The sequence below is a fragment of the Arachis stenosperma genome, chromosome 6, assembly GCF_014773155.1.
Source record: "Arachis stenosperma cultivar V10309 chromosome 6, arast.V10309.gnm1.PFL2, whole genome shotgun sequence".
In the NCBI taxonomy this organism is placed as follows: domain Eukaryota; kingdom Viridiplantae; phylum Streptophyta; class Magnoliopsida; order Fabales; family Fabaceae; genus Arachis; species Arachis stenosperma.
The window spans coordinates 107,712,984-107,737,152 of NC_080382.1; positions in this window are offsets into that span (position 1 = coordinate 107,712,984).

Here is a 24,169-nt window from a genome sequence, read left to right on the forward strand (position 1 = left end):
AGAGAACAAAAAGGAAGAAGAATCCTCTATGTCACAGTATAGAGATTCCTTAAGGTGTCAGAGGAAAATAAGAATAGAAGGGTGAGGTAGATAGAGGCAAATTCAAACATATAAGGAACAAGAGAGCCCAAATTGCTAGTAGAGGAAGAGTGTTAGTGATTAAATAGAAAGAGATGAGAGAGAGGTAATTTTCAAAAATTAAATCAAAATTTAAAACAATTAGTTAATTAAAAAGAATTTTAAAAAATGGTTAATGGTTATCGAAAATCAAAAGTGAGAAAGTGGTTAGGTGGTTTTGAAAAAGATAAGAAATAATAAATTTGAAAAGATAAGAAGTTAGAAAGAGATTTTGAAATTAGATTTTAAAAAGATGTGATTTGAAAAAGATATGGTTTAAAAAGATATGATTGGCAAACAATTTGAAAGATTTGATTTTTAAAATTGATAACTTGGCTAACAAGAAACTAAAAGATATGATTCTAAAATTCAAATATTGAACCTTTCTTAACAAGAAAGTAACAAACTTGAAATTTTTTAATCAAAATTTTTGAAAATAGTGAAAGAGAACTGAAAAAGATTTGATTTTTGAAAAAGATATGATTGAAAAGATTTGATTTTGAAAGATATGATTTCAAAAATAAGTATTAAAACATGAAAATTTGAAAAAGATTTGAAATGAAAACAAAATCTCCCCTCATATGCCATCCTGGCGTTAAACACCCAAAATGGTATCCATTCTGGCGTTAAACACCCAAAATGGTACCCTGGCTGGCGTTTAAACGCCAGATTTCCTTCCTCACTGGGCGTTTTAAATGCCCAGCTTTTTCTCTGTAATTTTTCTGTTGTATGTTCTGAATCTTCAATTCTCTGTATTATTGACTTGAAAAGATATATTTTTGAAAATTTTTGAATTTTTAATGATGAGAGGGAAAAACAACAAAATGGAATTAAACATGAAAAACTAAAATTAAAACAAGGAATGCATGCAAGAACACTTTGAATGTTAAGATGAACATCAAGAACACTATGATGAACATCAAGAACATATTTTTGAAAATTTTTAAGAAAAGAAAGACATGCAAGACACCAAACTTAGAAATTTTCATACTAGAGACACTAACAATTTGAGAATGCACATGAGAAACAACAAAAGACACAAAACAAGAGAATTTAAAGATCAGACAAAGAAAATCATCAAGAATAACTTGAAGATCAATGAGGAACACAAGTACACATTTTCGAAAAATGCAAGAAAAATAGAAACATGCAATTGACACCAAACTAAAAAATTGACACTAGACTCAAACCAGAAACACAAAATAAATTTTTTGTTTTATGATTTTATGAATTTTTTTTGAAAATTATTTTTTTTTTGGAAAATAAAATAAGAAACTCAAAATTTTTAATAAGAATTCCAAGAATCATGCAATGTTAGTCTAAAGCTTCAGTCTAAAAGGATTAGACATGGTCAACCAAGCTTCAGCAGAACATTACATACAACAGCCAAATTGATGGGAATCAACTGGCTTCTGTGATGACAAGAGTATCATATGAAACTCTAGAATTCATTCTTAAAAATTTTGAAGAACATAATAAAAAGAAAAATACCTAATCTAAGCAACAAGATGAACCGTCAGTTGTCCAAACTCTAACAATCCCCGGCAACGGTGCCAAAAACTTGGTACACGAAATCGTGATCTCACACACTTTCTTCACAACTCCACGTAGCTGACCAGCAAGTGCATTGGGTCGTCAAAGTAATACCTTACGTGAGTAAGGGTTGATCCCACGGAGATTGTCGGCTTGAAGCAAGCTATGGTCATCTTGTAAATCTCAGTCAGGCAGATTCAAATGGTTATGGGATTTTGATAATTAAAAGATAAATAAAACATAAAATAAAGATAGAGATACTTATGTAATTCATTGGTGGGAATTTTAGATAAGCGTTTGGAGATGTGTTATTCCTTTTGAATCTCTGCTTTCCTACTGCCTTCATTCAATCATTCATACTCCTTTCCATGGCAAGCTGTATGTTGGGGATCACCATTGTCAATGGCTACCTCCCATCCTCTCAGTGAAAATGGTCCTCTACAGTTTCTGTACGGCTAATAAACTGTTGAATTTCTCGTCTCGGATGAAAAATACCAGGCATAGCTACCGCATGGCTAATAAGCTGTTGGTTCTCAATCGTGTCAGAATAAGATCCAATGATCCTTTTGCGCACTGTCACTGTGCCCCACAGTCGCAAGTTTGAAGCTCGTCACAGTCATCCCTTCCCAGATCCTACTCGGAATACCATAGACAAGGTTTAGACTTTTCGGATCTCAGGAATGCTGCCAATTGATTCTAGCCTATACCACGAAGATTCTAATCTTGGATTCAGATGCTCTGTTGTCAGGAGAGACGATGTGAATCATTGAAGAGAGATCCAAGAAATATGCATTCAAGCTTATTTTCATGTAGAACGGAAGTGTTTGTCAGGCACGAGTTCATAAGTGAGAATGGTGATGAGTGTCACTTGATCATCACATTCATCATGTTCTTGTGTGCGAATGAATATCTTAGAATAAGAATAAGCTTGAATTGAATAGAAGAACAATAGTACTTTGCATTAATTCATGAGGAACAGCAGAGCTTCACACCTTAATCTATGAGGTGTAGAAACTCCATCGTTGAAAATACATAAGAACAAGGTCTAGACATGGCCAAATGGCCATGCCTCCCAAAAGTGAGCAAAATATCAAAAGATGATCCAAAGATTAGTCTATAGACAATAGTAAAAAGTTCTATTTATACTAAACTAGTTACTAGGGTTTACAGAGATAAGTAAATGATGCAGAAATCCACTTCCGGGCCCACTTGGTGTGTGCTTGGGCTGAGCATTGAAGCTTTCATGTGTAGAGACTTTTCTTAGAGTTAAACGCCATCTTTGGTGCCAGTTTGGGTGTTTAACTCCAGCTTGCAACTCAGTTCTGGCGTTTAACGCGAGAATATAGCAGGAAGTTGGTGTTTAAACGCCAGTTTGCGTCATCAAAACTCGGGAAAAGTATGAACTAGTATATATTGCTGGAAAGCCCAGGATGTCTACTTTTCAACGCAATTGAGAGCATGCCAATTGGGCTTCGGTAACTCCAGAAAATCCATTTCGAGTGTAGGGAGGTCAGAATCTAACAGCAACTGCAGTCATTTTTCAGCCTCTGAATCATATTTTTGCTTAGGTCCCTCAATTTCAGCCAGAAAATACCTGAAATCACAGAAAAATACACAAACTCATAGTAAAGTCCAGAAATGTGAATTTTGAATAAAAACTAATAAAAATATAATAAAAACTAACTAAATCATACTAAAAACTACCTAAAAACAATGCCAAAAAACGTATAAATTATCCGCTCATCAGAGCGCTCCCAACAGAAGGGTTGCAATTGGGTGTGCGTACGCACATAAGGGTGCATACGCATAGGATGCACAAATGGGGTTGGTGTGTGTACGCACAAACTTGTGCTCACGCACATAGGGCGAGAAAGACAGGATGCGCATGCACAAGGAAGTTCGAGCACTCCCAACAGAGGCTGCGCAAAAGAGTTGGCGCACATACATATGAGTGCGTACGCACAAGGCGTGGAATTTAGTGATTGTGTGCATATACACAAGAGTGTGCATACGCACACTGCCCTATTTCTCCAAAAAATTTGCCTCAATTTCTAAGGCACTCAACTTTAGCTCAACATAAGTTTCAACGCAAAACATTCAGAAATTCATCAACTCACGATCCATATGAAAAATCAACCTATCCTAAGCTCAAAAATCAAACAAAACCTAAACTAGCGAAAAGAAGCAAAATGCAATCATTCAAGACTATAAACAAGGAAAGGGTTAGAAAGATGTTACCATGGTGGAGTGTCTCCCATCTAGCACTTTTATTTAAAGTCCTTAAGTTGGACTCTTTGAGGAGCTCACATCAAGGAGGCTTATGCTTCCATTCCTCCTTGATTCTCCACCCATGCTTGGTCTTCATTTGTCCTCCGGAGTCCCACACTTTGTTTGTTAACATCCTTTCTTATTGATCTTCACTTCCAATGGGGTGACCAACTTCTTAAATTCCCATCAAGACTCTAAATCCTCCTTCGAAAACCATTCAATTGTGCCTTGCACCACCCGTGGAACTTAAATCTTAAGGGGTCAACCTTTGTTAGCCTTAATCCACCATGGCACCGAACATGGATCTCTTTCTCACTTAGCACTCCACAAAGTACCCTATGTTGACCATCCGTTTCTAACAAAGTATATTCATGTGAGTTAATGAAGTTAAAGAATGAGATTGTACCTACTTAAAAGGTGTGTCGGATGGTTGCTTAGGAAGGGAGACTTTCCATAGCCTTGAAATTTCCACTCTCTTGTGCTCCTCTTCGATCACCTCCGCTTCTTGTTCAATCATTCCCAATTCTTCAACCACTTCTTCAACTTCAATAAGCTCAACTTCTCCCACTTGTGGCGAATCATGCTTCAACTCTTCATCTTCCACTTGGGGTTCCAAACCTTCCCTCATCCTGTACTCTTCAATTGAGGTTGGTTTTTCACATTCATCCACAAAATTACTTTGGTTGTGGCATGAATGTGGTGAGTCTAAGCGGGCTAAGACTTCGGTCAAGGTAGCCATGATGGCTTGATGATGCTTGACTGATTCTTGTTTTTCATTATCATCCAAGGGAGGTTGAGGTGGAATAGAAGGCTCATCATATGGGAGAGAGTCTTCATAAATGGGATTAGTTCATAAGTGTGAGGATATTGAGGTAGTGTATATAGAGGTAGTTGGTTATGGTGATTATGGGAGTAGTGATGTTGGAGTGATGGTGGTTCATAAGATGGGTTGTGAAATGGATATGGAAGTGGATCCCAAGGAGGTATTTGGTGATGTAATGAGGTTTGAGGGTGTTGTGGTTGAGGATAATGTTAAAGGTAGGTTTCATAGGAATATGGTGGTTGGTATGCAATGTAGGATGAAGTATGATCATAGTGGTATGGAAGGAGGTTGCCATGAGGATTGACCATATGAATGTGGCTCCTCCCTCAAGTGATAGCTCAACCCTTGGTGCACACCATCATTAAGCTTGCCATTTCCTACAACATCATAACAACCGAACTCCAAGCCAAAAGGGTGATAACTCATAAAAAAAAATAGAAAATAAGAACAAAAGACATCAACCAACGAAAGAAACAAAAATTCTAATTACTAACAAAAACAAACAAACAACCCAAAAAGTATCTATTCACACTATTCACATATTCACAGCAACTAAAATTATAGCACTCATTGCACTTAGTTTCCCGGCAACGGCGCCAAAATTTGGTGTGTGGATTAGTGCCGGTCTAAATTTTTACAAAAATCTGGGAGTTTAAATTCCGGGTCGTCTTCTCAAGGAACTAGTGACCACAAGTGCGCAAGTTTGGTTGTGAAATCGAGGGTTTCAATAAGGAGGCAAAAATTAAAGGAATTAAAGAACAATAAAAATTACAATAATAAACTAATAAAGGAATTAAAGAACTATTTATGTAGTATAAACAAATAAAGCTTAAAAATGATTGAATTATGGTTCAAAACATAAATGGGTGCCTTGGCTTGGGGTGAGTTAGGGAATCCCTTCCTTGTCATAACCACAACTATGATCATTATAATGGATTAACATCACCTAGTCAACCCGTAACATCGAAGAGTAAGTCAAGTGAGTATAATTGTTCTTAATCCATAAATCCTAGCTAACTTACTAATTACCTTAGTAAAAAGCTAGCGTTAGTGGAAACAATAACAACTAACAATCCAAGAATTATCACTAAATATCGGACATTATGACTCTAGTATCCCATATACTCATTTTCCCAAGTCAAGGAGTGAAAATTTACTTCATAATCAAAATTGACATTTCATCATACATATGGTAGGCATATTCTCAGAACATGACAAAATTGTAAAAATACTTAAAACTATAAAAAATCAATGAACAAAATCAACAATGGCAACTCAACAAACATATAATAACCACTAAACATCAAATTCATTAACTATAACTCAAAATTGCAAAAGCATATATCTAATGGTAAAGTGAATAAAAAGATAAGAAAGTGTAAAAAAAAGTAGTGTAATAAAAGAGAAAATTAATAAATACTTACAATGAAAATAAACTAGAATCCAAGATCAAAATTGGAAAATGAAAACTTATAGTATAAACCCTAACTAAATCCTAAGAAAGTTGAGAGAAAACTTAAGAAAATCTAAACCAAAAGCTTCCTAAACTATCTAATACTACTCCTAATGGTATGATATCTTCTCCCCTTACTAGCCCTTCCTTATATGCTTCAGACCCTTCAGAAATGGGCCAAAAAGTCTTCAAAATCGCAAGCCACGTGACTTTTTAATGAAGTCACACGCTGAGACTTGTGCGTATGCACAGATGTTTCATGTGTGCGTACGCACACTTGCTGATTTTCACTTGTATGTTCACACAAGAAGTTGTGCGTACGCTATGCACACTTGACTGTGTGCTTCTCCTTTGTTTTCTTCATGTTTTCTCCCAATTGCATGCTTCTCTTCCACCCTTATCAAGCCATTCCTACCTATTACACCTGAAATCACTCATAAAAAATATCAAGGCATCAAATGGAATGAAAGTGGAATAAATTGATTAAATTAAGCATAAAATAGCATGTTTTCACAATTAGGCACAATTTAGAGAGAAAACACAAAAGTATGCTATTTAGGTGAATAAATGTGGGTTTATATGATAAAATCCACTCAATTCAGTCCAAAATTTATCATCAAATATAGATTCATTAGTGCCTTATAGATAGGTGCATCCAAACAAAAAAAAAAGAAAAAAATATCAACAAATAAGAGAAAAAAAAGATCAAGATAAGCGATAATTAAAAATATCAATAAAAAAGAAAAAGACCAAGATAAAAATAAACAATAATTAAGAAATACAAAATAAAATAATTTTAAATTACTTTAATTTAGATTAATTTTTTATTATTTTTTAAACATTTTATTTTATTTTATGCTACCATGTAGATGTACCTAATTAAAATAAATTTACAGTACACATTAAATGTGTGAAGTATTGTTTGATAAGAAGCCTAGTTATTGGCATTTGATTAAACCCGAAGGTATAAATTAAGAAAGAGGAGTGGGTCAATGGATTCAAAGAGTAGACATGCCCATTTAAGTTGTCCAACCTTTGTAAACCCCCTGTTAATTCGACAAAGAAATTAAAGATTCATACCAGATACATACATTAAGCTGCATGTGTGAAGCTTGTAAAATAGGAAAATTAATAAGATATATGACGTAAACAAGAAGTTGGGTTATGAGACAAAAGCATCTTCATTAATTAATTCATTTGAATTAGTTTCCCTTTCCAGGTATGGCTTGTAGCTTTAGTATAAAATCTGAGAGCAAAGATATATTTTTAATTTTATATATATTATATATATATAAGTAAATAAAAAATTATAGCCCCACTTTACCATTGGCAGTTAATTACTTAATTTCACAAGAGGGTTAGAATATAGCAATATTTCAAATGTTGATCACTTTAAAATTTAAATTACCCGTGTTGAAAATATTCGCCACTGAGGTAACTGAAAGTAAATTTTTTTACCAGAGTATGTAGCAGCGAAGAAAAGATAACGCACGAATATTTTAATTGAAAATTTATTTGAAATATATTGATTTCAAATATAATAATTTATACTAACGTAAGTTAGCACAGATGGATGAGGATTTGTGTTTTTTAACCATCTCTTTCGAGTTTGATACTCATTGGAGAAGCTCACTTTTATGTGCCTCTGCAATATTTTTTTTTTTATGAAATCGTCTATCATCATCACTTCATTGTTTTAAATTTACAATTTTTTATTTTCATCGCTATTAGTGATTTGTTTTCAAAGAAAAATTTAGAAATTATTTTTAAATGAAATAGTGAGTCAAAACAACACTAATGATTTGTTTTTTCTTATAACAGATTCCATATTTGTTAAATTTAACCAAACATAACCATATTTATAAAAAAAACACCCATAACGGTCTCATATTAAAAAATATTTGCCATAAGGCATTTTCCATTCCTAATTCTATTTCTTCAATAAAACATTAATCATACTTCAAAAGTTGCAATCTATAGTTTAAGAAACGCATGTATAGATGTATAATTATAGTGTGCTATGATATACCGCTATAATAATTTAATTATATATTATTAAATCATAAAATAGTAGAAGTAGTATTATTATAATTTAAAATTTTTTCATTAAATTACTTTAACACATAATTTTAATAATACGTAATTAAATTTAATCAGATGTATCATAACATTATCCAAGAACTGAATTATATGTCTTTTTTCCCTCCCTAAAAAACTATGAAGCATCATTGCATCAATCACACTTACCTTCAAATTTCATACAACCATGGGACTTATACACCTCATGGACGCAGTCATAAATATGATAAAGTACAATACCATTTTATATAATACATTAATAGTTAATTTTTTGAAGACTATGATTTTGAGACGAAAAGGTTTGTGTTGATGAGAATGGGAATCTCTAGTATCTGCCGCCAGCCCCTAACACTCGTGCTCATATGCCTGACACACAAGAGTGGCCTCCAACTCACTCATGTTAGACAAGTGTGTGACTTTATCTCTTCATTTATTTGTTAAAAATAGAATGAAAAAGTTGTAGACACATACATTGCAGTTTAATTTGCAGGCAATCCTTTCTCTCTAAAGTGATGTTATTTACATTTGGTACTAATAGAATAAAGGTAAAGTACTATAACATTACATATTTATTATGTAAATTTTAAATTTTAGTTAGGTTGTGTATTTATTTTTGTTGTAATTTATTCTGGAAATGTGACTTTTTTGTTTCTATTCGACTATCCTCACCAGGTACCTGAACCTTCAATTATCAACTTTTTTTTTTTTTTTTGATGAATTTTGATGATCATCACTTCATCAGTACATATGTATGAAATTTTAATAATTAATTAGAAAAAAAAACTATATAGGAAGAATTGAAAAATAAAATTAACAAGGTAAGAGTGAGCCAATAAAATATCTAACAAAATCTTGTTGAAATCTAAACTGGTTTATTCCAAGTTGTAAGTATAAATCGTAATCAATCTCCACATTCGTGCCAAGGGTACGGCTTTGAAATTAATTTATCAAATGGCTTCATACCAAAGATTATTAATAATAATATATTAAGACAAATAGCATACCTAGAATTAATGCAACATGGCATCACAGATCAACAGAAATACTCAGCGTGATAAAGAAAAAGAGGTTAATTTTTTTGAATATTGAATAATATTTGGTATAATGTGTGATTATGATGTAGTTGTGTATTTTACTGTGATATTAAAGATTAGTAAAAAATCGTTTTTCATGATTTGTAGATAGTAGCAAAAAGACAAAAAAGATAACCAAAAAAAAAATAGAAGAGACGAGTAAAAATATAGACAGAATAATTTGATATATGATGAAACCGATTTGTGAAAAAAATGACAAAATTTAAGATTTATAGTTTAAATTATTTTTTTATCTTCCTCACAAATTACATTCATCATACATAAAATTGTCTTTACTATACTTTTAATTGTCTTTTATTTTTTTGCGATTTTTTTGATCTTTTTACTGTTATTTACAAATTACGGAAAATAATTACTGTTAGTCTTTAATATTATAATAAAATACACAATTCCATCATAATCACGTATTACACTAACTGACAGCCAATATAAACGGAGAAAAAGAGATGACAATACATAGATGAGAGAGCACGCCATTATCATATTATTTAATAATGGTGATGAAGTGATGATGGTGAATCCTAGGAGGAGATTGGACTAGGTTTTGTTTTCGTAGTTGTGTTGTCAATGTGTTGATTATAGAAGAAGCTAAGGAATGAAGAAACAGAACAGATGCACGTGGGAGAGGGTCCTTGGTGGAATGCACGCGCGGATTCTTATGCATACAATACATGTGCCTTTGAATGAGTTTGTCCGTTTCCTACTTTCCTCACATGCTTATGCTGCTTCCTCTCTTCACCTTCCCATAACCTCTCCTCTTCTTTACAACCTCCACACTCTCACAACCTTCATTAGCTTATCTCACATATCTATTTAAAGATTAAAATTTCAATTTGGTTCTTTTTTAAAAGTATTCTATTTTAATGTTAAAATTTTTAAGTATCGAATATATATATATATATATATATATATATATATATATATATATATATATATATATATATATGAGTAAACCATAAAAAATACACTCGAATAATTTTTATCGTTAACAAAAATATAGGGCAAAACACTATAATAAACCAAGAAGAAGGAAATTTTACACAAATCAACCAAATAGAAAATTGATTCATGAATCCACCAACACATATTATTATATAGTTCGAATCAATATGTTTCGAACTAGAATTCTATGTAATTCGAATCAATATGATTCGAATTACTTACACATGCAGACACACTATAATTCGAATCAAGCTGATTCGAATTACACCCACAGTAATTCGAAGCAAGTTGATTCGAATTACACTCACACACGCTGCACATAGTAATTCGAATTGGCCAGATTCGAATTACTCATGATTTAATTTTGCCCATTCTTTTATTAAAAAATTAATAATTGATTAAAAAAATTAATAATTAAAAAATTTAAAAAATATATATTTTATTTTATGCATTAAAAAAAAGCTAACAAAATATTTAATTACGAGACTTCTTTAAAATATTAATGAGCTATCAATTCGAATTTCATACAATACTCTTTTGCCCATTTTTAATAGCTCATGAAAATTTTTTTAATAAATTTATTTAAATTATACCACAAAAATATATTTTATTCTATACAAAATAATTTTAAAAAATGGCTTAAAAATGTTAGGGGTACTATAAAAATTTATAATGTCCTAATGACTTGGGACATTAAAGAAATACTCTACATAGTCAATAATAATTTAAAAATTAAAAAAAAATATAGTTATAACCAGTATTTACTTAAATTACTAGAATATTATAAACTTTTATAGTACTCTTAATATTTTTTAAGCCATTTTTTAAAAATTATTTTGCATATAAAATGGCTAAAAATGGCTTTAAATGGCTTAAAATGTCCTTTATTATATGCAAAACAATTTTAAAAAAGTAGTTTAAAAAATATTATGAGTACTATAAAAGTTTGTAATATTCTAGTAGTTTAGGTATATACTAGTTATAACTGTATTTTTTTTTATTTTTAAATTATTATTGACTATGTAGAGTTTTCCTTTAATGTCCCAAGTCATTAGGATATTACAAATTTTTACAGTACTCCTAACATCTTTTAAGCCATTTTTTTAAATTATTTTGTATAAAATAAAATATTTTTTGTGGTATAATTTAAATAAATTTATTAAAAAAAATTTTCATGAACTATTAAAAATGGGCAAAAGAATATCGTATGAAATTCGAATTGATAGCTCACTAATATTTTAAAGAAGTCTCGTAACTAAATATTTTGTTAATTTTTTTTAATGCATAAAATAAAATATATATTTTTTTAATTTTTTAATTATTAATTTTTTAATCAATTATTAATTTTTTAATAAAAGAATGGTAAAATTAAATCATGAGTAATTCGAATCTGACCAATTCGAATTACTATGTGCAGCGTGTGTGAGTGTAATTCGAATCAACTTGATTCGAATTACTGTGTGTCTGCATGTGTGAGTAATTCGAATAATATTGATTCGAATTACATAAAATTCTAGTTCGAAATATATTGATTCGAACTATATAATAATGTGCGTTGGTGGATTTATGAACCAATTTTCTATTTGGTTGATTTGTGTAAAATTTTCTTCTCCTTGGTTTATTATAGTGTTTTGCCCAAAAATATACATAAATTTTGTTATTAATAAAAATGCCTTTAAATAATTTTAAAACGTGACAAAAATATCCAACATTAAATATGTATTTTCAAAAAATTTAGAAATTGAATTTTGATACAATTTTTTGCAAATATTATTAAAAAATATATTTTTATTTTTAAAATTTAGTGATTTTTTGCTAAGTTTATTTTTCTATGTATTTTTTACCCGGTTATCTAAATATTCATATAGAATTTTGGATCAAATACATAAATAGCTTGTCAAATACAAAATTTGTTTGCCATTTGCAAAAAAAATAGATATTTTTATCACATTTTTAAATTATTTGACGGAATTTAAAAAAATAATATATCTTTTAGATATTTTTACCTAAACAATCTGAGAATATAAAATATAATTCAAGAGTACTGATAAAAAAAACTCTAACCATGAAGATAAATTCTAAAAATTAAGAACATTGACTCTGGATTTTTATTTTGAATTAAATTTAAGTGGGTCAAATATTTTTTTCAAATAGCAAGTAGTCTTTTGTAGGGATAGTAGCAGTACCTGTACCCGCGGGTATCCGTCCCGTCCCTACCCGGTCAGGGAGGGTTTGAACCTGACCAGGAGAGGGGCGGGTCTAAATCGTGACGAGTTGATGAGCGGGGCGGGGCGGGGTCGGGTTCAGGCTAAACCCGCCCCGGAGTGCATATATATATATATATATATATATATATATATATATATATATATATATATATATATATATATATATAACTTTTTAACAATTAGGGTTAGTTTGGAGAAACCTCAATTTTCACCGTCACTCACTCAATTAGGGTTAGCAACCCCTTTCTCATTTCTCACTTCCTCAGCTCACAGCTCTTCTCCAAGACCATAGCCTCGCCGCCTCGGTTCAGTTCAACCCAGTGCCGCCGTCGAATCTGCTCCAGTTCCGCATCTCCTTCAAGCCGCCTGTGCTTGTCGCTCCTCCTCCGCGCAACTCGTCTCTGCCATCGCAAGTTCCCAACTCGCCGAATTGTCTCATTGCCACTCCTCCGCAGCGCGTCTTCTACGATCTTTTCCACGTCTCCTTCAAGACGCTTGTGCCTGTCGCTCCTCTTCCGCGCCACCTCTCAGTCTGAAATCCTCTGTGCTCCCTCCGGCCTCCAAGTCGCGCACTAGACAAGCCACCCACGTGCCTCCTCTGCATCGGAATCGACCCTCGTCCAGTCGTCCGCGCCTCTCCTGGTCCCGAAACGCGCCATCTCCACCAGATTCTCCCCGCATAGCATTGGTACAGTTCTTGCCCCTATCCCAGCTTTTCTTTTCTTTTTGAATGATTTGATATGTTTAATCTCTGGGTAATTTTGGATGTATCATGAGAATAGACAAAGAAGAAGTTCTTTTGTTTTTGGGTGGTAACAGATTGTTTGGGTAGTTTCTTGAGCTTGTAACTAAGTTTATAACTGAGTTTCCTGAGTTTTTCAGCCTTTCTTTTCTTTTTGAATTATTTGATATGTTGAAACAGCTTGTTTGGGTTGAATCACAAACTGTTCTGTTTTCTTTGTTAACAAAATATGCACTTAGTTGGAATAAAGCTTGAAAAATTGAAGTTGTTTTGGCTTCTTTGTTGATTGGTTATAGGCAGAAGTTGTTTTGGCTTCTTTATCATTTTTATGCATTCTGAATTTTGATTTTATTCTGATTTTACAATTGTCATGGTGTTCTAATTATGGAGAGAATCACAAACTACATACTGTTCTGTTTCCTTGGTTAACAAAATATGCACTTAGTTTGATGTTGATGTTAACTTTGATGTCATTGAGTTCCTTCAGCCTCATTACAATTTGCAACTTTTGGAGATTTATGGATACCTTAACTCCACATTCCCAAGATGGATTTCAGATCCTTTATTCAATAATCTTAGCTCAATTACTTTGGAGGAATGTGTCTGTGAATAGCTTCCAGAGTTTGGTGTATTACCTTCTCTAACTTAGTTGGAATAAAAGTTGAAAAATTGAAGTTGTTTTGGCTTCTTTGCTGATAGATTATAGGCAGAAGTTGTTTTGGCTTCTTTATCATTCTTATGCATTCTGGATTTTGATTTTATTCTGATTTTACAATTCTCATGGTGTTCTAATTATGGAGAGAATCACAAACTTTTCTGTTTCCTTGGTTAACAAAATATGCTCATGGTTTTCTGTTTTAATTAAGGAAATATGCTCATGGTGTTCTTGTGCATTTATGCTTTGAATTATCATTTTTATGCATTTTTAATTTTAATTTTATTCTAATTTTATAATTGTGCATTCTGATTTGGTTTATTCTGATTTTGTAATTATGCATTTATGATATAATTTATGTTAATTATATATCCCCATGTATTTTAATTTTATTGATATAGGTGTTTTCAAATTACTTCATGGCTAGTAATGCTAGAGAAGACACACAAAGCAACAATGTTGAAAGTGATCAAGAATAAGGGTTGAAGATCATTTTATATCTAATATTGTAATTTCTTTATGATGGTGTTAAATTTGTAGTGATCTAACAATATTTTTTTTAATTTCAAGTTATTTTAGCTAATAACATTGTATGAATTTTATGTTTGTATTTTAATTTATCTATGAATTTTAAATTTTTGTCTTAATTTATATATGAATAGGTAAAAATTAAAATATTTAATTTTTACAGGAGTGGGTCGGGTGGGGCAGGTACCCGCAGGGGCGGGTTCGGGTTCTATAATTTACTACCCGCGGGTAGTGATGGGGCGGGTAGTATATGCATAACAGGACGGTGGGGCGGGGTCGGGTAGGACAAAAACCCACTCCTACCCGCCCCACTCCACCCCTAGTCTTTTGTGTTTCTTAAACACAACCATCTTAGGTCCAACATGAGTTTTTATATTTAAAAGTGGGTCTCATTGATTTTTTTATACATTAAAATCTTTTATAATTTTTTGTCTTTTCAGAATTTTAAGTTATTATTTTAAAATTAAAATATAACTTTTTTAATGTTGGGTGAATTCCTTTTTAAATCAATTCTTCATAAGGTTCTAACTTTTCTTTTTCTCAAAAACACTCTTAATTACTACAGTTGCAAATCTGTTCATATATCTTAGATGTCTATTCATAGTTCTCATACTCATAATTTTAATTTTTTAGAAAATATGCAACTTCTATTTTGATCTTGCTAATGTCCTATTTGAGTGTTTTGTTTTGGAATTTGGATCCTCTAAAATTTGAATTTTACTTTAGAGAGTAAAGTGTGATCTTCTACTCTTGAATAATTTCTCTTTTATATTTATTCTTGGTCCCACCTATGAAATAAATGGTGAGAGATCACACTTTACTCTCTAAAATAAAATTCAAACTTTAGAGGATCCAAATCCTTTATTTTGCAGGTCAAAGAGACATTTATTAAATAAGTAATGAGTGATTTGATTTTTTAAGTGTAGTGAAAAAGACATGGACCATACTTGAATCTTCGTACATATTTGGTTCCTTTTGTTTTTTAAAATATTCTTTTTAGGTCATATGAGCTTTTACCAAGAATTGGTCCTTCATCATCTTTTAAATTTTTTACATATCTTAATTTTATCTTTTCTGACAACTTTGTTTGGTACTGATAATACTTCTTTACTACAACTATGATGTTGCTTTTCAAGAATACAATCTTTGACTTTCACATGCCTCTAACATATTATTTTGCAGGTTATATTCTTTGTTTTATGTTTTTTATCCACCTTGATGACAAAAGAGAGAGAAAAATATATATTGAAGCTTGATAAGGCATAAGGCTTACTGAGAATATTGGTTATTAATATTAGTTTTGATTAGTCTTATGATATGAACTGAACTTATTTGACTTTAAGTCTTTTGAACTTCATGGATACTTATGTTCTTTTGATTATGTTGTACTTATGTGCTTTTGATTATGTTGTGCTTATACTTGTGCTGCTGAATTGTTACTTCATATGCTACCATACAAGATATTTTTTGTAATAGCTTGCAATATTTGCTTGTATAGATTATTATGCTTGTGTGCAATCATGGAATTTTAGATAAGTATGTATATATATTAGACTATTTTTTTGAAATTATTGTTTGTGTCCTCAGATTAAGTGATCAGCATACATTAAGGGGGAGCAAGTCTTATGAAAAAAAGCGGGAGCAACTCTTATAAAAAAGAGGGAAAGCACATTAAGTTAATCTGGTATCATAAAAAAAGTCTCTAAATTTGTTCTATTTCAATTTCTTTGATTAATACCTCATATATTATGTTTCTCGTTAAGGGAGAGATTGTTGAGTTTAAAAAATTATATATTAACTTTTGGTGATGACAAATATTAATAGTTATTTGGGTTGAAAGTCCAAAGTTGTGTGAAATGTGTTTTATTTTGTAGGCCCATAATAGAGAATATGAGTGATCAATATGTTAAGCATATTGAGCTGAAATTTGGACATTAAGTAAAGGAACAAGTTGCTGCTCTTCTTGGCCCAATAAATACATTCAAGAAAGGCCCATTGCTGTTGGTTCTTGGGCAAAAGAATTTGAAGTTGTACTATGCCCAACGTTGCTGAATACTAACCAAGACTTAGGAACTTTACTAGCAAAATAAGCAAGTTCATAATTAGTTCAAGCTGTAATAAAAAAAGAAAAAATGTCATGTGTAGCCCAAACAACAAAATCAAGTATTTGAGCCATAACTACTTGGACTAAGCCTCCAGTTCAGCCCATTGTCATTCTTGAAAGGAAGAGTATTTTTCTATTGGTGGTGCTATGTTGTCTCTGGTAAAGCACAAAGAAGAAAGAGATGTTCAGTTTTTCACTAAGTGCAAAAAAGGAAGGAAGAAAAAGCAAATCTTGGAAGGTAGGTTAAATTAATGGAGCTTTAAATCAACTCAAAGGACTGATCTATTTCAGAAAAAAAAGGTAAAAATTTTTTATTAATAGTCAAGTAAATTACTTGTGGAATTCATCTTCCTTCTGCATATTCAATTTGGGAAACAAAAGAAAAAAGGGAAGTTACTGATACAAAAATTATCGTTCGTCTAGGATTTCATCAATAGAAAATCATGTCATAGTATAGTCCTAAACTAACAAATAATCCTTTTGATCAAATTTTGATATGGTTGTCACAAGTTCAACCCTAATAAAAAGTAACCGAGAGTATTAGTCTTGGGTCGTCCTCAAGAGAATGGGCAAATATGTGCATCAATATTGGTTAGAATTCCGGGGTTGGGAGTCATGAACAAGAATTTAAACTACTAAAGCTTAGCATGCAGGAAATTTAAAGTGCAAGAAACTAAATCAAAGCAATTATAAACAAGTGCAATCTAACAAGTAAACATATAAATATACTTTTACTCTAGTACTAAGTAAACAACTAAACTATATATAACAAGAATCAAGTAACTGAGATTTTTTGGTTTAAAATATGATTTATAAAAAGGAATCTTTGCAAAGGCATAGAAATTGGGATCACCATCTTTGTCTAATAACTATATATTGACAATTATGAGGAACCAAGCCTATTAAGTCTACTTCTACAAGTAAAGTATGCAAATAGCTTGATCAATTTCAACTCATAAGTCCTAATCCACCTACTAATGGGTTTAGTAGTAGATTAGTGTCAATGGATATCAATTTGACCACTAAGGGTTCTCAAATCACCAATTCACTTAGACTCAATGACTCAAGGTCACCCAATTCCCTTAGCCTAGGCCAATAGTATAGAAAACTACTACATAATCAAAGGAAATATTTCATCAAACACATGGTATGTGATGAGCGGATAATTTGTATGCTTTTTGGCATTGTTTTTAGTATGTTTTTGGTATCTTTTAGTTAGTTTTTAGTATATTTTTATTAGTTTTTAATTAAAATTCACTTTTCTGGACTTTACTATGAGTTTGTGTGTTTTTCTGTGATTTCAGGTATTTTCTGACTGAAATTGAGGGTCCTGAGCAAAAATCTGATCCAGAGACTGAAAAGGACTGCAGATGCTGTTGGATTCTGACCTCCCTGCACTCGAAGTGGATTTTCTGGAGCTACAGAAGCCCAATTGGCGCGCTCTCAACGGCATTGGAAAGTCGACATCCTGGGCTTTCCAGCAATATATAATAGTCCATACTTTGCCCAAGATTTGATGGCCCAAACCGGCGCTCAAAGTCACCTACAGAAATTCCAGCGTTAAACGCCGGAACTGGCATAAAATTTGGAGTTAAACGCCCAAACTGGCATGAAAGCTGGCGTTTAACTCCAGAAAAGGTCTCTACACGAAATTCCTTCATTGCTCAGCCCAAGCACACACCAAGTGGGCCCGGAAGTGGATTTTTCTGTCATTTACTCATTTCTGTAGACCTTAGGACACTAGTTTACTATTTATAGGATCTTTTGACATTGTATCCGTACCTTATGACCCCATAACATTTTGTACACGTTTCTTTCCACAGTATGAGCCTCTAAACCCCATGGTTGGGGGTGAGGAGCTCTGCTGTGTCTTGATGAATTAATGCAATTACTACTGTTTCCTATTCAATCATGCTTGCTTCGATTCTAAGATAACACTTGTTCTTAATCCGGATGAATGTGATGATCCGTGACAATCATCATCATTCTCAACTATGAACATGTGCCTGACAACCACCTCTGTTCTATCTTAGATTGAGTAATTATCTCTTGGGTTCTTTAATCGGAATCTTCGTGGTATAGGCAGGACCTGATGGCAGCATTCAAGAGAATCCGGAAGGTCTAAACCTTGTCTGTGGTATTCTGAGTAGGATTCAATGATTGAATGACTGTGACGTGCTTCAAACCTGTAACCTACTGGGCGTTAGTGACAGACGCAAAAGAGGGATTCTATTCCGGTAGGGGAGGGAACCAAACCGGTGATTGGCAGTACTGTGACAGAGTGCGTGCATTAGCTTTCACTGCGAGGATGGGAGGTAGCCATTGACAACGGTGAAACCCTACATGAGCTTGCCATGGAAGGAGACTTGCGTGTTTGATGAAGAAGACAGTAGGAAAGCAGAGATTCAGAAGACGGAGCATCTCCAAAACCCCAACCTATTCTCCATTACTGCAAAACAAGTAACCATTTCATGTTCTTTTACTTTTTACAATCAATCCTGATAATTTCTGATCTCCTGACTAAGATTTACAAGATAACCATAGCTTGCTTCAAGCCGACAATCTCCGTGGGATCGACCCTTGCTCACACAAGGTATTACTTGGACGACCCAGTGCACTTGCTGGTTAGTTGTGCGGGATTGCAAAAGTGTTATTACAATTTCGTGCACCAAGTTTTTGGCGCCGTTGCCGGGGATTGTTCGAGTTTGGACAACTGACGGTTTATTTTGTTGCTTAGATTAGGACTGTTTTATTTTTGTTGGTTTAGAGTCTTTTAGTTGAGTCTAGTTTCATATTCTAAGTTTGGTGTCAATTGCATGCTTTTTGTTTTTCTTCTTTTAACTTTCGAATTTTTCTTGTCCCTAGTCCCGTTTTGATTCATAAAAGTTCTAAGTTTGGTGTCCTCTTTGTGTTTTTCCTTTAAAATTTTCGAAAAAAAAATTAGTGTTTGATTTTCTAAAATTTTAAGTTTGGTGTCTTTTTGTGTTTTTCTCTTTCCTCTTTTTAAGAATCAAATCTTTTTCATAAAAATTTTTCAATCATATCTTCTTAATTGCTGTTTTCAAAATCTTTTTTTTCACTAATTGATTCAGTTCTCAATTTGCTTTGATCTTATTTTATTTTTTTTATTTTCGAATTTTATTTTTATTTTCCTCTTGTTTTATTCTATTGTACTTTTTTTTTCGGTTATTTCAAAAAAAAAATAAAAATAAACAAAATTTATCTCTTTGCAATTATTCTCATTTCCCTTTTGTCCATTATGGACTTAAGTGGAATTAATCAGTCCAAGAGGACTCTGGGGTCTTATGCTAACCCCATTACAGCTGCATATGGGAGTAGCATCTGTATACCTCCCATCAAAGCAAGCAGCTTTGAGCTAAACCCTCAACTCATTATCATAGTGCAGCAAAATTGCCAGTATTCCGGTCTTCCACAGGAAGAGCCTACTGAGTTTCTGGCACAGTTCTTACAAATTGCTGACACAGTACATGATAAAGAGGTAGATCAGGATGTCTACAGACTATTACTGTTTCCATTTGCTGTAAAAGATCAAGCTAAAAGGTGGTTAAATAACCAACCTACAGCAAGCATAAAGACATGGAAACAGTTATCAGACAAATTCCTGAATCATTTTTACCCTCCAAAAAGGATGACACAGCTAAGGCTGGACATCCAAGGCTTTAAACAAGAGGATAATGAATCCCTTTATAATGCCTGGGAGAGGTATAGAGGTATGCTAAGAAAATGTCCCTCTGAAATGTTTTCAGAGTGGGTACAGTTAGACATTTTCTACTATGGGCTTACAGAGAAAGCTCAGATGTCTTTAGACCACTCAGCTGGTGGATCTATACACATGAGGAAGACAATTGAAGAAGCTCAAGAGCTTATAGACACTGTTGCTAGAAACCAATATCTGTACTCTAGCAATGAGTTCTCTCCAGAAGAGGAAGTCATGACAGTAGTCACTGATCCTAACCCTCAAGAACAGATGAATGAGCTTAATCAACAATTACTCCTGATGACAGAACAGTTAGCAGAATTTAAAGAGATGCTCCATGAAACTAAAGTTGCTAATAAGAGCATAGAACTACAGTTGAATCAAGCAAAACAGCAAATATCTAAACAGATAACAGAGGAGTGTCAAGCAGTTCAATTGAGGAGTGGGAAGACCTTGAATAACACTGCTCAAAAGAGCAAAAAGCCAAACAAGGAACAATTGACAGAGGACAACCAACCCACTGTTCAAAATCCCTCTGAGGACAGTAAGAGCCCAGAGAGGAATATTGGCGTTCAAACGCCAGAAAGGGAAGGAAAGCTGGCGTTAAACGCCCATTCCTTGCCCAGTTCTGGCATTCAAACGCCAGAAAAGGGGGAAAAGTTGGCGTTAAACGCCCATTTTCCACCCATTCCTGGCGTCCAAACGCCAAGGAAAAATCAGACACCTGAGAGTGCTGACAGTAATCCCTCTAACAAGGCTTCTTCAACCACTTCTGTAAGGAATAAACCTGCAGCATCTAAGGTTGAAGAATATCAAGCCAAGATGCCTTATCTTCAGAAACTCCGCAAGGCGGAACAGGATAAGCAATTTGCCCGCTTTGCAGATTATTTAAGGACTCTTGAAATAAAGATTCCTTTTGCAGAGGCACTTGAGCAAATACCTTCTTATGCTAAGTTCATGAAGGAAATCTTAAGTCATAAGAAGGATTGGAGAGAAACTGAAAAAGTGTTTCTCACTGAAGAATGCAGTGCAGTCATTCTAAAAAGCTTACCAGAAAAGCTTCAAGATCCTGGAAGCTTTCTGATACCATGCACATTAGAAGGCACTTGCACCAAGACAGCTTTATGTGATCTTGGAGCAAGCATCAATCTAATACCTGCATCCACTATCAGAAAGCTTGGGTTGATTGGAGAAGTCAAACCAACCAGGATATGCCTCCAACTTGCTGATGGCTCCATTAAACACCCATCAGGCATAATAGAGGACATGATTGTAAAGGTTGGGCCATTTGCCTTTCCAACTGACTTTGTGGTGCTGGAAATGGAGGAGCACAAGAGTGCAACTCTCATTCTAGGAAGACCCTTCCTAGCAACTGGACGAACTCTCATTGATGTACAAAAAGGGGAAGTAACCCTGAGAGTCAATGAGGATGAGTTCAAGTTGAATGCTGTAAAAGCTATGCAGCATCCAGACACACCAGAGGACTGTATGGACGCTGACATTATTGACTCTCTGGTAGAAGAGATCAATATGGCTGAAAGCCTAGAATCAGAGCTTGAGGACATCTTCAAAGATGCTCAAACTGATTAGGAAGAGCCAGAGGAGGCAAAGGAATTTTCGAAAATTCCTCAGGAGGAGGATAAGCCTCCTAAGCCTGAACTCAAACCACTACCATCATCCCTGAAATATGCATTTCTGGGAGAGGGTGATACTTTTCCAGTGATTATAAGCTCAGCTTTAAATCCACAGGAAGAGGAAGCACTGATTAAAGTGCTAAGGACACACAAGACAGCTCTTGGGTGGTCCATCAGTGATCTCAAGGGCATTAGCCCAGCTAGATGCATGCACAAGATCCTATTGGAGGATAATGCCAAACCAGTGGTTCAACCACAGAGGAGGCTAAATCCTGCCATGAAGGAGGTGGTGCAGAAAGAGGTCACTAAATTACTAGAGGCTGGGATTATTTATCCTATTTCTGATAGCCCCTGGGTGAGCCCTGTCCAAGTTGTTCCCAAAAAGGGAGGCATGACAGTGGTTCATAATGAAAAAATGAACTGGTTCCTACAAGAACAGTCACAGGGTGGCGCATGTGTATTGACTACAGAAGACTCAATACAGCCACCAGAAAGGATCATTTTCCTTTACCATTCATAGACCAAATGCTAGAAAGACTAGCTGGTCATGACTACTACTGCTTTTTGGATGGCTATTCAGGCTACAACCAAATTGCAGTAGATCCTCAGGACCAAGAGAAAACAGCATTTACTTGCCCTTCTGGCGTGTTTGCCTACAGAAGGATGCCTTTTGGTCTGTGCAATGCACCTGCAACCTTTCAAAGGTGCATGCTCTCTATCTTCTCAGATATGGTAGAGAAATTTCTGGAAGTCTTCATGGATGACTTTTCAGTATATGGAGACTCATTTAGCTCCTGTCTTAACCACCTATCACTTGTCCTGAAAAGATGCCAAGAGACTAACCTGGTTTTAAACTGGGAGAAATGTCACTTTATGGTGACTGAAGGAATTGTCCTTGGGCACAAAATTTCAAGCAAGGGAATAGAGGTGGATAAGGCAAAGGTAGAGGTAATTGAAAAATTACCACCACCTGCCAATGTTAAGGCAATCAGAAGCTTTCTGGGGCATGCAGGATTCTATAGAAGTTTTATCAAGGATTTTTCGAAAATTGCTAAACCTTTGAGTAACCTGTTAGCTGCTGACACGCCATTTGTGTTTGACACACAGTGTTTGCAGGCATTTGAGACCCTGAAAGCTAAACTGGTCACAGCACCAGTCATCTCTGCACCAGATTGGGCATTACCATTTGAATTAATGTGTGATGCCAGTGATCATGCCATTGGTGCAGTGTTGGGACAGAGGCATAACAAACTTCTGCATGTCATTTATTATGCTAGCCGTGTTCTAAATGATGCACAGAAGAATTATACAACCACAGAAAAAGAATTACTTGCAGTGGTCTATGCCATTGACAAGTTTAGATCCTACTTAGTGGGATCAAAAGTGATTGTGTACACTGACCATGCTGCTCTTAAATACTTACTCACAAAGCAGGATTCAAAACCCAGGCTTATAAGATGGGTGTTGCTTCTGCAAGAGTTTGATATAGAAATAAGAGACAGAAAAGGGACAGAGAACCAAGTGGCTGATCATCTGTCCCGGATAGAACCAGTAGCTGGGACGTCCCTCCCTTCTACTGAGATCTCTGAGACTTTCCCAGATGAGCAACTCTTTGCCATTCAGGAAGCTCCATGGTTTGCAGATATTGCAAACTATAAAGCTGTGAGGTTTATACCCAAAGAGTACAGTTATGTGCAGAGAAAGAAACTAATTTCAGATGCCAAGTACTACCTTTGGGATGAACCATATCTCTTTAAGAGATGTGCTGACGGAGTGATCCGCAGGTGTGTACCCAGAGAGGAAGCACGAAGGATCCTATGGCACTGCCATGGATCACAGTATGGAGGGCATTTTGGAAGTGAGCGAACAGCCACTAAAGTTCTCCAGTGCGGCTTCTACTGGCCTACTCTCTATAAAGATTCCCGAGAGTTTGTGCGTAACTGTGACAGTTGCCAAAGAGCTGGTAACCTGCCTCACGGATACGCCATGCCTCAACAAGGAATATTAGAGATAGAATTGTTTGATGTATGGGGAATTGACTTCATGGGGCCATTCCCACCATCATACTCAAACACTTACATTCTGGTGGCAGTAGACTATGTATCTAAGTGGGTAGAAGCAATTGCTACACCCACTAATGATACCAAGACTGTACTGAAATTCCTCCAGAAGAACATTTTCAGCAGATTTGGTGTTCCCAGAGTACTAATCAGTGATGGGGGCACTCATTTCTGCAATAAACAGCTATACT